The sequence below is a fragment of the Alosa sapidissima genome, chromosome 17, assembly GCF_018492685.1.
Source record: "Alosa sapidissima isolate fAloSap1 chromosome 17, fAloSap1.pri, whole genome shotgun sequence".
NCBI lineage: Eukaryota > Metazoa > Chordata > Actinopteri > Clupeiformes > Clupeidae > Alosa > Alosa sapidissima.
The window spans coordinates 613012-632713 of NC_055973.1; the positions used below are offsets into that span (position 1 = coordinate 613012).

A 19702-nucleotide genomic window follows, 5' to 3' on the forward strand; every position below is an offset into this window, starting at 1 on the left:
TAATACAGCTGAAACCACTTAAGCGTTCGACTTTATTCAAACACTCCCACATTGGTCTTGTAACGGATATGTGTGCGTAATAAACGTAAGCTAAACAAACAACTGGATGCAAAAGGGTCTGTTGTATCATTTACGTTATTCATGTTACTTATTCTAAATACTATAAGTTCACAAATAAATGCATGGTAGCAGTTAAACATGCTAACTATACGGTCATCTTGCTTGTAATAACACTCTAAAATCACATTGTTTGTGTGCTCATCCCAAGTGCAAGTTCACAAATAAATCCATGATAGGACAACATCACATGGGAGCAGTTTGTTTACCTTAAACATGCTAACTATACTGTCATCTTGCTTGTAAAAATACTCTAAAATCACATTGTTTGTGTTTATATATATATACACACATACATACACACACACATACACACACACACACACACACACACACACACACACACACAGTAAAGGCCAAAAGTTTGGACACACCTTTATATTCATGACTATTTACATTGTAGATTCTCACCGAAGGCATCAAAACTATGAATTAATGCAAAGTTATTTGACCCACAGATGAATATTTGTCAAGTTATGGCTTGCTGAATAAGGTATTAAATAAAAACTAGAAATGCAATTCCAAGGATTTACCAGTGCATGAAAATGCTAAAGTTGTAAAATATCATGTATAGTTAAAACAGATAATACAGAGATGGTTACTACGGTGATGCTAGGATAGACATGGTGGTTGCATAGCTTAATAAAAGTTGATAGTTTAAAAGTAGACTGTTTAAAAGCTGAATGTAGATAGTTTAAAAGTTGTTGATAGACAGTAGATAGTTTAAAAGTTGTTGATAGACAGCTAGTTTAATAGATAGTTTAAAAGTAGACCGTTTAAAAGTTGAAGGTAAATAGTTTAAAAGTTGCTGATGAATGAATGTTGATATTCAAATAGTTTAATGGCTGTGTATAGGTAGATATTTGACGATAACTGAAAGTTGGAATGGCTCTAATGTTTGCTAGCAGTTATGCTAAGATTTTTAACTATGCTAACCATGCTACTTAGCTAATGTTTTATAGCAGTGCTAGCAATGCTAACCTGCTAACCATGCTACTTAGCTAACATTTTCTAGCAGTTTAATGAATGTTGATATTCAAATAGTTTAATGGCTGTGTATAGGTAGATATTTGACGATAACTGAAAGTTGGAATGGCTCTAATGTTTGCTAGCAGTTATGCTAAGATTTGTAATTCTGCTAACCATGCTACTTAGCTAATGTTTTATAGTAGTGCTAGCAATGCTAACATGTTAACCATGCTACTTAGCTAACTAAGCTTATCATTTTTAGTAGTTATGCTAACTATGCTAACTAGCATGCTAACATATTAACATGCTAACTATGCTAACCATGTTACTTAGCTAACTTAATATAACTGCTAAAAATGATTAGCTAACTATGCTAACTAACATGTTAACTATGCTAACCATATTACTTAGCTAACCTAGCTAATTATTTTTAGCAGTTTTGCTAAAAATGTTAACAATTTTAACAATGCTAACATGCTAACTTTGCTAACCATGCTAACTAGCTACAGTGGGTAGGAGTCATAGTTGATGAAAAGTGTTGACAGTTGATGACAAGTTAAAAGTTGTTGATAGACAGCTAGTGAATGTATATAGTTTAAAAGTTTAAAAGTTGAATGTAGATAGTTTAAAAATTGTTGATAGACAGCTAGTTTAATAGATAGATATAGTTTAAAAGTAGACCGTTTAAAAGTTGAATGTAAAAAGTTCAGTAGTTTAATGGGTTACATTGTTTAACAGTGGATTATTGTAGTGAGGACTTTTATTTTGAAACAGTTTTGGGCAGAGGAAACAGTTGAATAGGATGTGTAGTCTTAATTAACCCAGATTGTATGCTTAAAGCCTGAGGCTGCAGGTGGCCTGAACACCTGCCATAGGATTCTAATTGCTTAACGGCCGTATTATGATGTCACAATCGGCAATGTTAAGTCTATGGGGATTTTTAAAAAAGTTTTTCTTTAATAGTTTAAAAAGTATAAAAGTTTCAAAGTTGAAAAGACATAGCAGCTTGGTCCGTTTCAATACCTACGTTACAAAGTTTGAATGAAGTTTCTACGTTAAACTGTTCAAGAGAAATAGCGTACGGAAAAAGTGGTAAGCGGAATAATAACTAGATGTACCGCATAGCGGTACAAAATATGACCGCCACTCAGTCCTGTACATCCGTTCCGCGAAAATAAATCACACTTCAATTTGTCTCCATATTTTACTCCATCCCCCACTCTTGAAACTTTTGTGTATGCTTGTTTGGCATGCCTGAGTGTGTGTGTGCGGCTGCACAGAAAGTAGCCTACTGGTGCTGAAAAGGTGAATAGATTGTAGAATAGCCAAAGAAGATGTAGCATTGTTATAAAACCTTTAAAATCTCTAAACAATCACAAGTAGGGCAGTTCATCACAGTTCATCCATTGCAACTGGATTGATGAAAGGTCACTTACACCTGTAGGCTACATTGTATTTGGGAAAAGCAAAAGGTATCAGCATAATTTTATTTATTTATGTATTTATTTATTTATTTATAAACAAAAACATCTCTGTCAGTTCCATGCCGTTTTCAACAGCCATCAAAAACAAAGGTCATTTTTGGATGGATGGATTTTTTGTGAATGTTTCTTCTTCTACATAATATTTTAGTCATCTTTAGTTCATGTAATACTTTATTGTTAATGCACAAATTAAGTAACAGTAGCCTAGTCTGAAACGAAATGCTGTTTTACATCTAACCAGTGGTGCAAATAACTGACATGTCTAAATGGGCCTTGATGAAATGCGTCGCTAGACTGTTCATACACATTTTAACGGGCCAAAGTTGAAGAGCTTTTGTCCGTTATTGTTCGTGCAAATATAGGCTGATTCATGTTCCCTTGCATTGTTTAACTGAGGTCCATGGCTAGTCTGGCTTTCATCAGACCAAGCTCAATCTTTTAAGAAATCAAAAAATAAATAGCGGGCAGATCAGGCTGGGTTCACCCAGCCTAGTCCATAGGCACCCGATATTGTTTAATTTTCAGATTGAGATATACACGCTCTGGCTATTCTAAATGCAAAAATGCATCAGGGAGTTATGACAAAACGGTAACTAACAGACTAGATCCTAATAGAAAGCTGTTAGCTTCCCTAAGCTACAGGTAGGATTATAAGGTAGGCCTATTTACAACATAAATTGTCAATAGGCTATGCTGGCGACACAAATAAAATCTCCTTTGGAAACCAATGGCTTACGCCTTACAGTATCAAGCGGACTTAAACTGTCATATCGTAGCGAAAAGTTAAGTAATAACATTCATGCAGCTCCATGAGTCAAGGAAAGCGCGAATGAAGTAGCCACTTCTAAATGGGACCCACTACACAGTAGCTTAAGGTGTTTTGCTAAAGCAGCCATAATGAAATGAAGGTGTCATTGTTTGGATACTTCACACACATGTGCTTTTTAATTTCACAGACTACAACTTTTTAATTTCACAGACTACAACTACCAAGCTGTAATCAAAGCACATCGATTCCCCTCTCACACCCTGCACGCACTTAAAACAAAATAAACAGGCGTCTCAGTCTCACGCATATATAGGCAAAACTGTATCAGACCGGTGTAACGTTGGTAAATCTTCCATTGCACAGAATGATTTTGTAGCACGTGCAATAAATGACAGTCGAAAGATACAAACAGTGCTGCTATACATTTGCTTGGTATAACCGCATTTATAGTTTTCTACAAATGCAATCAATCAAATGCCTCCATCACTCAACCAACGCTAACGGTAACATTACCTAGGTCCTTATTGATATTACAAGATTAACATACCTGCAGTAAAAACCAAGCATGTCCGATAAACATCCTCAGATTTATTTCGGCTTCAAGAAGAAATGGGAATTACACTTCATGTGAACATCGTCCTATCCTTATTAGATGTTCGCTGCGGTAAATTAGTCCTTGTAGGAAGCGTCCATTGTTTTTTCCAACCCACTTTTAACTTCCAACAAAATTACGTCTCACTGCAACGATGCGCCATCTAGTGGACAAACGACTACTTCTCGCCAATACTGAAAATGCAGCCATGATGATGATGATTAATATTTATTTTGGCTTTCTTTTAATCCTACTGAATTTGTAATTATGTATCGGCCGTTCTAATACCGATAGTATGTGGGTGCCTGTGTGTGCATGTGTATATGTGTGCACCGCCATTTACAGGCCAATGAGTGTAGTCACTAAATGTACACATAACCTAATTTTTTTAGACCCCCCCATGGATGAAATTCTACGAAACTTGGCATACCCCCAGAGAATGCCAGGTCAATCATACACATAAAATTTGGTGCAGTTCTGAACATCTTAACTGAAGATAGGGGCGATTAAAGCAGAATAATATTGCATTTTCATTTTTTACCGTGCAATACTGGTGCAAATCACAAATGAGTGATTATGAGCCAGGTTGATGTGGGCCCTTGAGACCAACATACCATAAAAGATTCTTCATCCTCAGTGCCACGGTTCAGGTAGTTATTTAGGAAAAACTGTTTTTTTTTTTTTTTGCGGTTCAGGGGGCCCAGCACGGGGTGGGGGGGGGGGGGCGGTGGTGGTCCCCGGGGACGAAATGACATTTTTCCGTAAGTCTAGTGGGGCTACATACCCACCAAATTTCATGTACACCGGTGGTTCGGTGTCCCGGGTATCAATGACCAAAAATTCAGGGAGTAGGTGACGGGAAAAATTCTTGAATTGTGTGCATGTGTGCGTGTACAAATTTATGTTTATGTGTGTGGGTGTGTGGGTGTGTGTGTGTGTGTGTGTGTGTATGTGCGTGCTTGTGTGTTTGCCTGCGTATGTGTGCATGTGCATGCATGCGTACATATGTCTACTGTGTGAGTATGTGTCATACGTATGATTACTGTAAATGTATGTGTGTGCGTGTGTATCTGTTTATGCACATGTGTGCACATGGAATGGGTTAACATGACCCCTGGAGGCAAACATACGGAAAATATTGGTCATCCTAGGCCCTACAGTTCTCAAGATATTCACAGAGAACTGTGTCTGCCCTACCCTCCTTTCATGGGGGGGGGGGGGGGGGGGCTACAGATCAAAACGAAGAATGACGGTTCCATGCTATCCATGTGGGGGTACATGCCCACCAAGTTTTGTGTACCCCGGTCTTTCAGTGTCCCGGGAATCCTTGTTGGTGTACGTCACTAAATGTACACATAAATTATTTTATTGTAAGGCCCCCCATGAACGAAAGTACACAAAACTTGGCATGCATTCGGAGGGTGTCATAATGATCCTACACTTTTAATTTCGTGCAGTTTTGACCTTGTCAGCCAGAGATATTGTGATGAAAACACCTAATGTTTTGCTTTTTAATTTTTAACTAGGTGGCGCTATACATGAAATAAGTGCTAATGGGATGGGTTGACATGCCCCCTTAAGACCAACATACATAAAAAAGGTGGACCTCCTAGGCCCTACGGTTCTCGAGATATTCACAGAAAACTGTCTCCGGCCACCTACAGGCCAGTTGGTGTATAGTAACATAAATGAATTTATTGTGTGGCCCCCCATGAACGGAATTCCACAAAACTTGGCGTGCATACAGAGGGTGTCATAATGATCCTACACTTCCAATTTCGTGCAGTTTTGACTATGTTAGGTCACAGATACCTTCAATTACAACACCTCTACAGACAACGACTCTACTTCCTTCGTCAGCTAAGGAAATTCAAAGTTTCTACATCCATCATGAAGGCCTTTTACACTTCAGCGGTTGAGAGTGTTCTAACTGGTAGCATCATCACCTGGTATGGGAACTCCACAGTTAGAGATTGTAGTACTCTGCAGAGAGTAGTGCGCTCAGCTGAACGTACTATAAGAACTCAACTCCCTGCTCTACAAGATATCTATTCCAGAAGAGTACTCCTAAGAGCCCAAAAGATTCTGAAGGACTCTTCTCATCCTAACAATGGATTATTCCTACCGCTGAAATCAAGAAGACGCCTATGTAGTCACAAAGCCAGAGTTTTTATCCCCAGGCCATCCGAACTCTGAACTCACACTATACTGACTTTGCACTCATTCACTACTCAGCACTCATGACTCCCCGCCCCCCCCCCCCACACACACACCTACAAGACTTTTAGCACTTTTACATCCCTCTCCCTATGCTACAGACCTTTTATTTATTTTCTTATTTCATCACACGTCAAAACACACACACACATATCTGACTTTCTCCAACTTTTGCACATCTCCATAGAACTTTTTATTTATTATTTTTGATTTCTCCTCCATCTACCCATGTCCTTGATTGCCTAGCCTTTCTGCCCCCCCCCCCAACACACACACTTACATCATCACTGTCATCACTTCACATACAGCACACTGCTTGCTACAGTAAGCCTCCTCTACATACTTGCTGCACACTGCCCCCCCACCCCCCCCCTACATACACAGCACATTATTTCATCAGGAAGCTTCTCCAACACACATCCCCAACATACTTACAGCACACAGCCCCCCCCCCCCCAATACACAGCACATTGTCTCATGAGGAAGCTTCCCCAACACACATATTGCACACTGCCCTCTCCCCACATACACAGCACACTATCCCATCTCCCCTGTCATCCCCCCAACACACACACCAAGACCCCTGGCAGTTGGGTTAGCCCCTTGAGCCGTGGATCTGCCCAAGGTTTCTTCCTTGGTAAGGGAGTTTTTCCTTGCCCCTGTTGCTCTTGGGTGCTCCTTGTTGGTGCCCCCCACCCAATCCCAATCCTCCCCCACCTTTTTTATGCAGCCCTTGCCACTTAATCTACTAAACCCCTCTTCTACTGCACTCTTTACCCCCCCCCCAAGTTATTATTACTATATTGCTATACATGCACTTCAAAACAGTCAATGTTTAAAGTGCTAAGATTGTTCACAAAAGTTTGTGAAAGCATGCACATCAGAGTACTGCTTTACTAATGTAAAATATAATTAGGCCTACACTAGTTTAATTGTTTTTGCATTGTTGCATGATGCTTTCATGAGAAATACTTCTCAAAACAACAGCAATTATATGGGTGCCGTTGTTTTGGGATGTTTCCCTCATGCAAGCATCATACACTGATAGAGTATATATATGCTATTTAATTACATTTCATTTGAATGCCTGAATGTAAGAATTCAGGAAACACAATACCAGCTTTTAACATTTCTGTTGTTTACTAGTTTATGTAAATCGCATAACACATGAACTGTTTACATACAACTGATAGTCCATTACTGTACACAATAATACTGTGCCCATTCATTAACATATATTAAACATCAGGCGTCTTGTTTACACATTTAACATATTTGCACTTCGAATTTCGACTCCAAATTGTAGTAACTACATCTACGAAGTCTAAGGAAGATAACCAGGTAGTCTTTTCAAAGATTACGTTGATTTCATGAGAACGCCAGCCCTCAGAAAAGCAGTAACTATTAATTCATTCACTTCCTTTTTTCTAGCTCGCAAAATCGCGGTTGTTCTGTTTACACATTAAAACCATATTACACGTCTAGTAACTACATCTACGAAGTCTAAGGAAGATAACCATGTAGTCTCTTCAAAGATAAGATACATTTTGACAGAACTACAGACCTCGTAAAAGTAGTACCTAAAATGACTCCATTCACTTCATTGCAAAATCGCGGTTGGTCTGTTTACACATTAAAACCATACTAACAATTTACATTTCGACTCCACATCGTTGTAACACCATACCAAGGGTCTTAAGAAGTGAGTCAATTTGAAGTATATATTTTTGGGCTTTTTATGCCTTTAATGATAGGACAGTGGAGAGTGACAGGAAGTGATTGGGAGAGAGAGCAGGGGTGGGATCCGGAAAGGACCACGGGGCGGGAATCGAACCCGGGTCGCCGGCGTACGGTGCAGGTGCCCCAGCCAGTTGCGCCACAGCTGGGGCCAAGAAGTGAGTCAATTTGGCTGATTACTTTAACACATTTCCTTGTCAGCTCAAAAAAAGCAGTGGCTATTGCTAACGCCAGGGCTCGTCAGCTCAAAAAAAGCAGTGGCTATTGCTAACGCATTCATTTTCAATGCCTAGCATGTTAGATAACATTAATAGGTTGCATATGACAACAGCAAATAGCTAACGTTTCCGTTAGCCTAACTTACTTATTGTTGACGTTGACCCGACACGTTCATAAGTTAGACCATAGACTGATAAGGACGTCCATCAAACTAAAAGGGTAGGGTTCGTTCTTCGATGGGCGTGTCTCATTTCAGGGGCCGGATGCTTCGTAGGGATGTGACGCTCGAAGCTGACGTTTCGAAACAGTGTCGAGCTTAGCAAGTGTTTCGAACAAGGGGGCAGGCGAATTCCCGGAAGTAGAAGAATCGACGTAGGCTGGAGGGACCATCTCTCTGCTAACTCCCATAGAAGTCCATTCATTCTAGGATTTTTTTGAAATACCATAACTTCATATAACATATATCCTGTGCCGATATTGTAGCTTCTGTGTAATCCACATAAACACTACAAAGGCAAAACAGACTCCACTACCTAGTCCGTAACGTTGGTTACCCGTAAGAAGAATGGTTAGCTTGTTCGGTTGGAGGGAAGCTAGCTTTGACGTAATCTCTCTTTCGCGCCGTAGGGAGATAACCGTATTGTTTGGATAAGAAGCTCAGTCCACCTAACTGTCTATGACGGTAACTCATAAGCAAAACCTAGCATACACGACCCTATGTTAAGGTAAAGCATTACACAGAGGCTTATAATAATAAAAAAGTAAACCTAATTAAAAAAAAAACGGCACTAATCATTTCAATGGTTTTCGATGGATTGACCGTAGGTCGGAAAAGTGGAAAGAAGATTAGCTTCAAGGCTATAACTTTTTTGTTTTGTTTTAGCATGACTGTTTTTGAAGATGATCATGTGTGGTAGCTTCAACATTAACACGACTTGGTGAGGATGATATTAATAATAATACATAAATAAATGTTTAACTTTGATGACTTTGAAGGCGAAGGAAGTGTGAGAAGAATTTCTGTGTATCTATCATATGAGTTACAAGATTCAGTTCGATGGCTAACGTCACGAAGTTAAGTGTGAGTCTGCGCAGTACTGGGGGGACCAACTGAAAAATCATTCTATTTGACTCGGTGCCCTCCCATTGAAAACGACGGAGTCTGTTCGTCCATTTCTTTTACTGTCTATGGTTTCGAACAGTGTTTCGAAGTGTGGTTCAAAACGCCCATGTCACGTGACCATGGCTTAGCGAGGCTTAGTGGTGTTTCAATTTGGTTTGGACAGGTGGCACACTTGCTGCGCGAGCCAATTACCCGAGTAGCCTAAACACCTGTTTGATCTAAATTACAAAGTCCCAGAATGCTTAAAAGTCATTCAAACACATCCTATCTTTGTGGGTTTTTTGTGAGGAGAGAGATTTTGAGAGATATAGCGACATAGAGACATATAAAGATATAGCGATTTATAGTGCACTTGTGATTGATAGGTTAGTGATATAGATTAATTGACAGGCTAGACAGACAGTGAGCGATAGTTTAGATAGATATAGTCTAGTGACGTTAATATTTAGATAGTAGCAGAAGTAAAAAAAATATATGACTGATGCCTTTATTTCAAGAACAGCTGACCCTTTCTGGCAGGAGAGGAGAGTGGTTTATCCAAACCTAACTGTGATGGCAAAAAAATATTTGTGCATGCCAGCAACAAGTGTGCCTTGTGAAATAATTTTTTCCAAGGCTGGGGAGGTTTATTCAAAAACAAGAAACAGATTAAATGCCAAGACGGCAGAACAACTGTTATAATAAAAATGTATGTTGACATACAAAAAATTTATTTTTCCTATGTTGTACCTGATTAGTCTAACCTGCTTCACATGTATCCTTTATTTCCCTACAACATGTTCCAAAAAAAAAACCCTGGGCCATAAGCATAGCCTACATTTTAAAACCATTGTAGCATTTTCCTCTCCAGCATATTCCAAAGGATAATGTACTATGAAACTGAAATAACAAAACATCTAACTGGCAGATATAAAAATGTTCTAGTTACTGAATGCATATACTAGTCTGAAATGTCTAAGCACCAGCAGGGAGTCGAACACCGGCCGCTCCGGCCGAATGCAAGGGTGTTAACCACTGAACCACGTGGCTGTGGACGAAATCTTGCGTTCCATGTTGGCTATTTATATTCTTCGTCTGAAGCAGTTGTGCTTCACGGTCAAAATGTAATGTTAGCAAAACTGGCCACTAGATGTCACCATGGAGTTACGTGTGTCGGATTGTTTCGAAACCGACACATTCCGGCGCAATTGCTTCGAACGTTTCGTTGTTTCACAAAGCCTCGTTCTGCCCATCCCTAATGCTTCGGAGCATTCGTGCTACCTAGCACTGGTCTTCTGTGACCGCATAGACCGGACCTGGCTGGACCATAGACTGTATATATAGAACTGGACAGTGTGCCGTCTGTTAAGAGTGATGCGAGCGTTAGTCCAGAGCCCCCTGGTGGCTGGCTGCAGTACAATGTGTAACTCCGCCCATCCCCATGTATTTCAATGGCCAAGTAGCCAACTTTCCGTGTCACTTTTCTCACCTAAAACTATTTTTGTATCAACAACTTTTTATTCGAAAAAATAGTTTTCAAGATGCTTCAATACACACAATTTTTCTTTTCTCGCTGAAATTATTTTTTTTAATGTTATATTAACAAATCTAAAAAGGGCGTGTTTACACCTATGATTGACAGCTGGCTGGCTGCAGACACGACGCTTTGTCCATTATGTTTTACCGTCTAGGCTGCAGACACTACCACGCCATCGCTCACTTATTTTAACGACACCTGATTTCGACACATAATCTAACCTAAATAAGTGTTGCTGTCATTATCATTAGGCTATATCTTATCACAGTCTGACTAAATACATATTGATAGTCATACATTGTGTAGTTGTTTGTAAGATACATCGTTGTTAGTTGTTACAGATTCTTTGTGAAAAAAGATATGTGCTGTTCTTTCGTAGATGCTAAGTATATTAGCTCATAGCATGCTACATTATGCTAGCATTAGCCAGTTGATAGGTAAAGTAAAAGGGCTCTGCTATATTGATCCGAAGTGACGTTAGCTATAGTCCCCATAATTTACAGTCCTACTTGTTTCAAATGGTTTAACGTAACCAGTGATTGCCGCCATCATCGTTGCAACTTCATTTGAATACACTTTGTCACTGGAGAAGGCGATGTTAAGTTTCATTAACGTTAACTCTTGCTTAGTTTTGCGAATGGCAATAAACGCCAACTAGCCTGCTAGGTCGACAACCTCGGTATGCCCATTTATGAATCAGCCCGACAAATAACTTTACTTGTGTTTTAGTGAACACATTATTGGACCATAGCTTAACGTGAGGTAGGATTCAAAGTTACAAATGGACAATTTGCTTAGTATGCTCATAACAGCGGTATCTGAAAATGCTGAGTTAAGGTATCGTTGTTACCTGCGATTGCACTGCTGGAGAAGCATTTTGCATTGGTATGATTTGATCAGGTATTCCCAGTGATGTGTAAATCCTCCCATAGACGTATCCCATTTCAAAATAATACGTCTAAATTGAAAACTGTGACAACTCATTGATAGGCTCTCTCAATATGTCTGTAATCGTATGCCTCTACCACAGGCTTGCTAGTCTTTCACCAGAGAGGGTGCTCCATTATAAATAAAAAATGTACTGTAATGCTGCAGCCTTCATGTCAGCTGTAAAAATATGAGAACATGGACCTACTACATCAGGATACTCTGTAAACATTTTACACATAATCAGGAAGCTACTTTGCTGTTCAGTGTGTGATGTGTTTAAAGTGGTACTACGTTTAAAGAAACATTTTTATTCTTTGTTTCAAGTGCATAAGAAAATACCACATTATGATGATGATGGTTATGGTTACCCTTAACAAATACAAAACAATATAATACTTAAAACAGGGATCAATCAATAGCCTAATGAAATAAACAATGAGGGGGGAAAGCAATAATACATAATAATGCCCATTCAATCAATAATATCAAAAACATGGTAAGACTACATTAAAGAGAATATCAATAATAAAAAATGTAAAATTAATCAGCCTATAATGAAAATAAAACAGTACTACTGCATACAAACCATAATGTATAAGAAGTGCTTAAAAGACCAAAAACTATCACAAGAACGAAGAGCACTGGGCAACTCATTCCACCAACATGGAACCACTGAGGAAAAGAGTCTTGAATTTGACCTAGCGTTTAAGACTGAAGCTCATCAGAAGACCGCAGTGGCCGGTTGGGGATGTCTATCTTGATCATTGAATTATTTGGTGGGTGATGATGTCAGGGAGATGGATGTCAGGGGACTTGGAGAAAGGGGGAGGACATGCCACCTCAGACCACTCCAGCCAAACCACTTCACGTAGGCATTCCCTTGCTTGCAGATTAATGTAGATCATGGAGACCACCTTCCCGCCACCTCCAGTACATTCAGCCATCACCCATATCTTACCTGCAAAAAGGAAAGTTACAATAAAGTTAGTCAGACAATTTTACAACATTACAAAGCATCTAATCAGGCACTCAACACCACTAGTAATACCAATTAATTAAATATGTGTGTGCAATAAACTTTACAGCCTACCTAATGTTAACTACACATTTAAATATGCGGTGTGAATGTTATTAACTTGCTCAGCTTGAAAAATAACGTTATCAGTATGACTGATCATGGACGTTAGATGACAAACTAAGGTCTTTCTCAAATGTTCACCGATATCCCTGGGAAGTGACTGGTTCTTGGCGTAGTGTTTAATGCAGGCGTTTCATTTATCGATCATTCACTTATGCGGTCTACAACTACCGACCTACCGATCTATTTTTTTTACAGTCTATGTGTAACCGGCAGAGCCACTGCTGTATTAAGTTTGTCCTCCTGCTGTTACCGTAGCTCCTTTCCCCTTTGTCACTAAGTGGCTAGGTTTCCTTAGCGGCAACACCACTTTCTATAAAATAACAGGCTCACCGGTAGGCCGACTAAGATCCCTGGTTTCTGTAAACACTGCCGATTCGGCTATCCTTGGTTCCCTGGGTGTTCGTCTGTGAAAGGTGTCCTACTGTCGCTAGACGCTTCCGAGTAGTTGGTGGGTAGATCTACTACTGAAGGTCTCGGGTGAAAAGACGTTTCAACGAAGCCCTGCACTGTTTACCAAGGAACCTAGCCAACAAAGTGTTTTCATGCCAGCTTGTGGTGACGAGCGCCAGGGGTCCCCTTGCCATGTTGTGTTTGCTTTTAGGATGCACTGAGAACCAGTTGCCACTGCTGTTTTGCCTACTGTAAAATTAATGTAAAGTAGCTTTCGCCCGTTTTGTTTGTTTTCTTTGGTATTATTTGACTTGGCCATTACCTTTTAGCTTCCTGTTACCTCTCTCCTTCACGGCATTAGGGCATGTGTGGTACTGGCTGCCCCAGTAGTTTGCTACCAGTAAAATCCTTCCTATTCAGCTTGCTCTACTGTTTTCCCAGTCACTGATCCCTCCCCCTTCTCTCTTCACCAGAGTAATAGTGAAGCTGCTCACGGGGCAGGTCGCCGGATCTGAGTCCTCCTCTTCGCGCACTGCTCACAGTATTTTGTAGTGGTAACGTGCACCTCACCATTTGCTGTGATCACATTGTTGCAGTAGTTGTGCCTATGCGTGTGTGTGTATGTGTGTCTGTGTGAATAGGCACCAGAGTCAAGAGCACGAGTGTTGTGTCGGCCTCACACTTCTCCCAGGACAGGTAACCGCTCCCCATCAGCTGACTAGCTATCTCTCCCCTACTACTGTCCCAAAGAGTAATATCCCTGGTGGCAGCCATTACCACTTCCCCTTGCCGTTCACCATAGTGGGTCTCTAGTGCTTAACCGCATAAATGGCCTTTTAAGTGAATTCCATATTAATAAATCTTGTTTATTTTTGTACTGGAATCACGTCTCTGTCTTTACTCATCTTATCTGTGTGTCTCATCAAATATACTTGGGTTTACAACATATCTTGGTGTGAAAGGCCCCAAGTGGCGTAGTCGTGCACTTATATGTACCCTATAGGTACAGTGGGTCACAAAGTGGCGTAGTCGGCAGGATTGTAAACAGAGACGTGAATTTCATTTATTTTGTTTAGTTTTTTTATTATTATTACCTCTTTATTTTGACAGGCAATAAGCTTTATAGGTATTAAAGGCAAAACAGCAGTTGGCACGACGTGGGACCTAGAAGAGTCAACGGAAAGGCCTTTGCATCCCAGCACCCGTTCAGAAGTAACTTGGACATTGTTTTTGTTTCAGCTATGGCTGAAGAGCTGGAACAACTGAGAGAGCAGGTTCGCCAGCTTCAAGCAGACCAGGAGCGCTTGCTACAACGGGGCAATCCGGATGATGCTGTTAACCCCCCTAACCTTGTTGACCCTGTTAACCCTGTTAATCCTGTTCCTTTAGAACGGTTGGTGTATCTTCCTAGAGAACGGAAATGTCCTGTTTTCAGGGGTAGGGTGGGTATTGGTGTTGATGAATGGGTCGAAGAGGTGGATGCTTGTGTGCGTGCTAGACACTTGGGTTCACTTGATAAAGCCTATTTTATGTTTGACTTCTTGGATGGGGAAGCTAAGGACGAAATAAGATATAGGCCAAGGGCTGACCGAGAAGACCCAGAGAAAATTGTAACTATTCTCAGAGAGCTTTATGGGTGCTCAAAATCTTATGTTGCCTTACAGGAGCACTTTTTTTCTAGAAAACAACTAGATGGTGAGTCCTTGCAAGAGTATTCACATGCCCTCTTCTCCTTAATGGACAAAATTAAACAAGTTTCCCCTGAGTCAGTGCCCCAATCTGATCAGCTTATGCGTGACCAGTTTTTAGAACATGTCATTGATTCTGATCTCCGCAGAGAATTGAAGAGGCTTGTTCGTCAGACTCCAGGTCTGTCCATGTTGGAGGTGCGTGCTGCAGCTATCCGGTGGGAGTGCGAAGGTAGGCCCAGTGACTTCGCCCGAGGTAGAAGCTATTCTGTTCCCTCCCTTTGTGCCATGCAATGTTCAAGGTCCCAGTTCAGTAACCCCTCTCCCCCTGTCAATACTGCTAGCTCAGATATGGCAGAGTTGTGCACCATGCTGCTGAAGCAGCAAGAACAGATTATTCAGTTGACTAGCGCATTGACCACCTTACAGGGGGCAGCGCACCAGGCAAGGCCTAGTCATCCATCCCCTGTTATCTGTAGGCGATGCCAGAAATCCGGTCATTATGCCTGAGAGTGTGACAATGAGCGAGTTGTTGCCAGACAGAACCCCGCTACTCAGTCCCAAGCTCGGGCTAACTCCGTCTCTGTTTCCCAGGTGACGGAAAACTAGCTCCCTCCAGCGTGCAGAGCCACACGTTGGGAGGGGACCTGAACGGCTCTCAGGTTGAGAACCCAGCAAGCCATACTGTAACCTCCCTTGTTGCACAGTGCCCTAAGGTAGCTGTAAGAGTAGGGGGAGTAGTCGTTAATTGTCTTCTGGACACCGGGTCCATGGTATCCACAATGGTGGAAGGTTTCTTTTTGCAGAATTTCAAAGATAAGCTCCAACAATGTCATTGGTTGCAGCTTCGTGCTGCAAATGGCCTGGACATACCCTACACGGGTTATGCAAAGTTAACAGTTGAAGTACTGGGTAAGGTAATTCCTCAACGGGGTTGGCTAGTGGTAAAGGATCCCCCAGGTCAGTCTTCTTCCCCCATAGTGCCTGGCGTGCTGGGAATGAATGTAATTCGTGAGTGTTATGATGAGCTTTTTGGTCAGCATGGTCCTTCACTATTCGATCTCCCACCGGTGGTTCATGCATCACCTCCATGGCGGCATGCTTTACAACATTGCCACCAAGTTCAGCTCAGGTCTCCTCGAGGTAAAACGGGTGTTGCCAAAGTCAGAGGCCGCAGGCCCATCCACATACCTGGAGGTACTGTTAAGTTGATAGCTGCTACCTGCTCACCCCAATTTTGTAATTCCCCTGTTGTTTTGCTCGAGCCAGGTGGCAGTCCCTTACCTGAGGGTCTCCTCGTTTCACCTGCCCTGATTCATGTAGAACAAGGTACCGCCTTTGTACCTGTTGTCAATGTGGGATTCACTCAGGCTACACTCTACCCCCGCAGTACAATAGGTCAGTTGGTCCATGCCACAGTTGAGGGTCTTCCAGCAGGGATTTCAGAGCTTCCTGCAGAGATTGATACTGTTACAGCCACCATTCAGTCCCATACTGGGCAGATTAGCCCTGTAAAACAGCAGATACAGGCCATTGACTTGTCTGTGCTGTCCGAATCCGAGCAAGACAGAGTAAGGGCGTTTTTGCTCAAACATGAGTCAGTTTTTTCTGCTTTTGAGGGTGACCTTGGTTGTACTAAGCTTCTCACATGATATTCCTTTGCTCGACGACAAGCCTATTAGGCAGAGATACAGGCGTCTCCCACCCTCTGATTATGAAGCAGTAAAGGCCCATTTGCGACAACTATTAGATGGCCAAGTCATCCGGGAAAGTTGTAGCCCCTATGCCTCTCCCATTGTCCTGGTGAGAAAGAAGGATGGTAGCCTTTGCATGTGTGTCGATTACAGACAGCTTAACAGCAAGACTCGGAAGGATGCCTTTCCCCTTCCCCGCATCGAGGAGTCCTTGGATGCACTGTCTGGAGCTCAGTGGTTCTCCACGCTAGATCTGGCTAGCGGCTACAACCAGGTACCCGTAACTGAACAAGACCGCCCGAAGACTGCCTTCTGTACGCCCTTCGGGCTGTTTGAGTTCAATCGCATGCCCTTTGGGCTGTGTAATGCTCCAGGGACCTTTCAAAGGTTGATGGAAAGAATGTTTGGGGCACAGCACTGTCAGTCCCTCCTACTGTACTTGGATGACATTATTGTGTTTTCTTCCAGTGTGGACAAGTACATAAACCGACTAGATCTGGTATTAAGCCGCCTCCAGAAAGAAGGGCTGAAGGCGAAACTGGAGAAATTCTGTTTCTTCAGGGAGGAAGTTCAGTATCTAGGTCACCTCGTCTCTCGTGAGGGAGTGTCCACAGATCCAGCCAAGGTGTCTGCTGTTGCCAACTGGCCCCACCTTACCAACGTCTCAGAACTGCGGTCCTTCCTTGGTTTTGCTGGATACTATAGACGGTTTGTAGAGGGTTTTTCTAAACTAGCGGCCCCATTGCACCGCCTGGTTGCTGACCTGGCTGGGACTAAAACGCAGAAGGGCCAAGGAATGCGACTGGACGGAGCTTGGACGGATGCTTGCGAGACCAGTTTCCAGGAGCTGAAGGGGAGATTGGTGAGTGCACCCACCCTTGCCTTTGCCAACTTTAATCTCCCGTTTCTGCTTGAGGTGGATGCCAGTCATACTGGGCTTGGAGCGGTGTTGTCTCAGGAGCAGGAGGGCAAGGTCCGACCAATTGCCTACGCCAGTCGCAGCCTGAACCCTGCAGAAAGGAATTACAGCTCCATGAAGTTGGAATTTCTCGGGATGAAATGGGCGATGACGGAGAAGTTCCGGGAATACCTGTGGGGCCAGCACTGCACTGTCTGGTCGGATAATAATCCGTTGAGTCACCTAGCGACAGCCAAGCTGGGTGCTACGGAGCAGCGATGGGTAGCCGAGCTGTCTGCCTTCAACTACAACATCCGATATCGACCTGGTCGTACCAACAAAAATGCTGACTCCCTGTCCAGGCAGACTCCCGTAGCGGTACCAGGACCAAGTATAGGGTCCTATGCAGTAGGGACCGCTATACCTGTGCCTGTGCATCAAGCTGCCCGAAGACAAGAACAGCTCCAAGTGACCCAAACAGCCATATCTGTCTTCCCCTCCCGTACCACTGACGACCTGAGGATGCTGCAAGAGGCAGACCCTACCATCGGCACCTTCCTTCCTTTCTGGCGAACCAAGAAGCCACCAAACTCTACCACTCGGGAAGGGTTATCGGGACCCACTAGGGTGCTGTTACGGCAGTGGGACAGGATTGTGGGAATCACTGGTCTGATCTACCGCCGAATGCACCGGCCTGATGGGGGCGAAGAAGTTCTTCAACTCCTGTTGCCAGCGTGTCTTAGGGATGAAGTCCTGCAGCAGCTTCATAATGACCATGGCCATCAGGGCATTGAACGTACCACAGAACTTGTACGACAGAGATGCTATTGGCCCGGAATGGGGGCGGACATCAAACGGTGGTGTCAGAACTGTGCAAGGTGTACCCTTGCCAGATCAGCCCAGCCCAAACTCCATGCACCTATGGGACATCTGCTGGCGTCCCATCCAAATCAAATACTGGCGGTGGATTTTACCTTTCTGGAGCCTGCGACGGATGGTAGGGAACAGGTCTTGATTATGACTGACGTCTTTTCGAAATTCACACAGGCAGTGCCAACCCGAGACCAGAGGGCAACAACCGTGGCCAGCATACTTGTCCGGGAGTGGTTCTTTCGATTTGGCGTCCCTGCTCGCATCCACTCGGACCAGGGCCGCAGCTTTGAGAACGCTGTAGTCTACCAGCTGTGCAGTCTGTATGGAGTTCAGAAGACCCGTACGACGCCTTACCACCCACAGGACAATGGTCAGTGTGAGCGGTTTAACCGCACAATGCACGACTTGTTGTGCTCTCTACCAGGAGAACAGAAGAGCCGCTGGCCAGAGTACTTACCCCAGCTGGTGTTTTGCTACAATACGACCATTCATCAGTCGACAGGTGAGTCACCACACTACTTGATGTTTGGTCAAGAACCTCATTTACCTGTCGACTTCCTCCTAGGCAGGGTACAAGAACCAGAGGATGGACGAGTGAGTGACTGGGTGCGAGAACACCAGCGGCGTCTTCAGATGGCCTTCCATGGTGCCAGGGAACGCCTGCAAGCCGCTGCGTTAAGGAGGAAGGAACGACACGACCACAGGCCCCAGAGTGACCCCTTGGCAGAAGGACAGCTGGTCTACCTGAGAAACTGCACCGTGAGGGGGCGCACGAAAATCCAGGATGCTTTGAGTCCCACCATACATCAAATTGTCCGTGCACCAGGTCCTGGTGGAGTGGTGTACTCCGTTGCGCCTGTGCATGATCTTAGCCAGATTCGACAAGTGCACCAGACCATGTTGAAGCCTGCCCATCCTGAGCCGGACACAGCACCCCCCCGCATGCCAACGGAACCTCAGGCCGTGGTGAGTAGACCAGCAGAAGACGATGAACGTGGCCAGTGGGTCCTCGTTCGCTCCCCCGGAGGCCAGGCGCAGTCTGTCCAGCTGCCAGTCGCCCCTTGCCCTAGATACTCTGAAACAGCCAGGCTCCAAGTCGAGGCGAGTCCACCTGGTCCACCTGCATTGCCTGCCCTGCCTGCTCCTACTCAAGTTGCCCCCATTGCGGCTGACCCGGCCACCAGTACAGTAGCTCCACGGAGGACGACTCGTGCCACAGCTGGAACACATGTGAACCCTCATCATCTCCCAGTGTCCATGGTGAGTAGGGCAGCTGGGGCTATGGACCCCCGGGTGTTTGGATCTAACAGTAGGGTGACTGCAGTTTTCCGACCTTGGTGTTAAG

The 19702-nt window shown here is 43.4% G+C and overlaps 1 protein-coding gene across 6 annotated transcripts in view; it reads right to left on the bottom strand.

The window, feature by feature from the left end:
• The window catches only part of nphp3 (nephronophthisis 3), a 193776-nt gene that overhangs the window by 31263 nt on the left and 142811 nt on the right, over window positions 1–19702 (bottom strand). The gene's annotated exons all lie outside the window — the stretch shown is intronic.